The sequence below is a fragment of the Theobroma umbraticum genome, unplaced genomic scaffold (assembly GCF_002168275.2).
Source record: "Theobroma umbraticum cultivar Fairchild unplaced genomic scaffold, ASM216827v3 scaffold_81.0, whole genome shotgun sequence".
NCBI classification, from domain to species: domain Eukaryota; kingdom Viridiplantae; phylum Streptophyta; class Magnoliopsida; order Malvales; family Malvaceae; genus Theobroma; species Theobroma umbraticum.
Window position 1 is genome coordinate 5,199,050 of NW_018397268.1, and position 2,981 is coordinate 5,202,030.

A 2,981-nucleotide genomic window follows, 5' to 3' on the forward strand; every position below is an offset into this window, starting at 1 on the left:
TTGAATGGATGCTAGGAAGTGTATGAGTAAAGAAAGTGTGTTGATGTGGCATGCCGGAGGAGGTAACGGGTAACCAGTGAGTGAAATTAGCTAGATACGCGCCTGAATCAATAGCGATGTAGCGTCCCACTATTGTAAGGTGAGTAGGGGGTGCCGATTTTAAAATCTTCGTATTATATATTGATTTACGTTAATAAACATGATTGGTTTTCTTAAAAGCATTTGTGGATGGCATGAGCTGTTAGCCTTGATAGGCAATTTGAATGGATTTACAATGATTTATATATTGCCATTGTGGAGAGCATGAGCTGGTAGAAACCATAGGAAGTTTGTAAATGCAAGTGTTTTTAAAGTGATTTGGATATACCTATAGATAAGCTATATGCATAAAAAGTTTTAGAAACTGGGAAACAAGCGTTTCACAATGTTTGTATCAAAATCTATGCCTTGTATTCTTTTTTATGATATGCATAGCTAATGCATTTGTTAAACAACTTTGAATGCAAGTTTTGAGCTTTGATTTATGTATAAATATTTACAACATGCCATTTAGTTTGAAAAGTAATTTCAAAGGGGTTATCAAACCTTGATTTGAAAGGATTTAAAAGGAAAAGCCTTGTAAAACCCGATTTGGTTTTAAAAATGGTTTCGATAAACCGAGAGCGTCGAGAGTAGGTCGGCTGTCACTTCGGTTAAGCCTGACCTTTGTGCACAAGTGAGCTCTAGCTAGAGAACTTTTAGGTCACCAACGGGCCGTTAGACGTGGCTGGGGCCATAGTTTGTGATTTATGTGGCAAGGCCATGGGTTGTATATGTGGCTAAGCCACAAGTGATATTTGTGGTTGCGACGGCTTGATTTCTCCGATGTCAACCAACATCATTGAGACAACCATGGCTATAAGGATCAGGTGGAGTAGAGCTCTTAGATGTTATTACGTGGAAATGGGTCCACGGGTGATTACTATACTTAGCTACTCGAGAGCGTTGTGAGTTTTCAACGCATACTCTTTTGCATAGTGGAGATTTGAGATTTCTTTACAGCTCTTTTGGCTTGAATAAAAGCTTTCAGTGCTTACTTGATGAACATGAGATGTTTTACATGGTTGTACACTTGATTTCTTTCCATGCCGCATAATTTGGAAGCGTGCATACTTTATATTGTTGGCCATATTTGTATAGCAAACAATGTTTCAATGTTTGAACTTGGTTTCGTAACATTGTTTCGGTACCGTTTTGCCAAGTGAAAATATTATTATGATTTACGTCATTATTTTTACAACGCACAAATATCTTACTTATGATTTGGTATTTTAACACTAAGATTTGATATTCCGGTTTGATTATTCAACTTTTCTGCCTTATGCTTGTTTCCCATCTACACCCTACTCACGAAGCCGATGATCACTGAGTTTGTGAGACTCACCCCCCCATTATTTTCCTTTTGCAGATAGTGATCAGCCTAACGTGCATTCATCGGCATTTTCAGCCCACTGCAGATAGGTAAAGTCATCTAATAACACTTTATTCCTAGTCACTCCGCTGCGAGAGATCGAGTCTTCATATAGTAATTTGTTACAGGATTAGACAATAGTGTCAATTCAAATGTACATTAGGAAATTATAAGTCTTGATGTATCATTTTTATAATTATGTGGAATAAAGGTTTATGCCATTTATAAAGAATATTGTTCAATTCCTATCACAAAGAGTTTTATGATACAAGGAAATTTTCTTAGATTGATGGTATGAATGTAAGATAATGACTAACGCTTTAAGTAAGGCTTGTTCAGGACTTGGCACATTCTCCCGTGAGACTTGGACGCCAGTAGCGATCGAGGAGTAGTCGTTACAGTGTTGGTATCAGAGCCCTAGGTTTACTCAAGTCCTAGGATTCTCGTGTCTGTCAGCAGAGTGGTATGGTCTTATGTAAAGTTTTGCCCTCGATTTGTGACTACGCAGCACAAGTCGCGGACAAGAAACTACATGGGTACCATGGTCATCTAGAAAGCCACCTTTTTTTTAAAGTATAATATGGATTGATTTGGTGTTGATCGCATCTAGGTAAGAGATGGCACCTAGTATGCGAGACACATAGACGGGAATTGGAGGGCATGATGCTTGCAGGAAATGGATGCCTTGATAAAGGCCTATATATATATATATATATAGAAAATTATGATTGTGATTGGTAGAAAAGTTAAGCTACCTGATAAAGTTGGGTTACTAGTAAAAGAAAGATATATGTGTGTGACATGAGAATATTGAGCCTGGATTAGGGACTGATGTATGGTAGCCATCAGTGGCTTGTGAAAGGAGCTAAACCATGATGAAGTTATTGTGAATATGATGGATGATGGTGATAAGTTGTATTAATGAATAAGGTTAAATGTAAGTTAGTTATCATACTGTGAATACAAAGGCTGAGGCCTGACAATGTGAGGCAAGTTTTTGATAAGTTGCACTGTCAACTTTTCGTTCAAAGCGTTGAGCTCTAAAATCCTTTTAACAATGGCTAATGAAGTGAGATTAATAGGATCATTAGAGCTTATTCATTCAGTAAAATGATAATTATAGCTATGGTAGTGAAATTTGGAAGTTAGGTCGATCGATAAGGACCAACAATGAGTTTGTTAATTAAGTTAAGTTAAGGGTGAGACCTTGAACGGGAATGTATTTTTAGTTTAGCAACTGCTATGGTGGGCACTATTATGGTTAATGTGATTAAATCGAGGTTTGTAAATTTAAGTATTGAGGGAGTTGTAACTTGATATTCCTGAGGATGAGAGATGTTAGGGGATATATCCCCGACAAACATGAAAAAGGGGCGAAACAATAGCTCATTGATCAAATGGCTATAGTGAGAAGGAAAGTCATAAAGAGTTATGCCATGCACAAGAAATATATGTATACCTTATAATTATTCTTTTCATGAAGAATGATCTGTGGTAAGAATGAAGGCACATAGTGCCATGACATTATAGA

The 2,981-nt window shown here is 37.1% G+C and overlaps 1 long non-coding RNA gene across 1 annotated transcript in view; it reads left to right on the top strand.

Moving 5' to 3' along the window:
• Positions 1–2,981, top strand: part of LOC110425429 (uncharacterized) — a 6,736-nt gene that overhangs the window by 203 nt on the left and 3,552 nt on the right. The window lies entirely within an intron of this gene.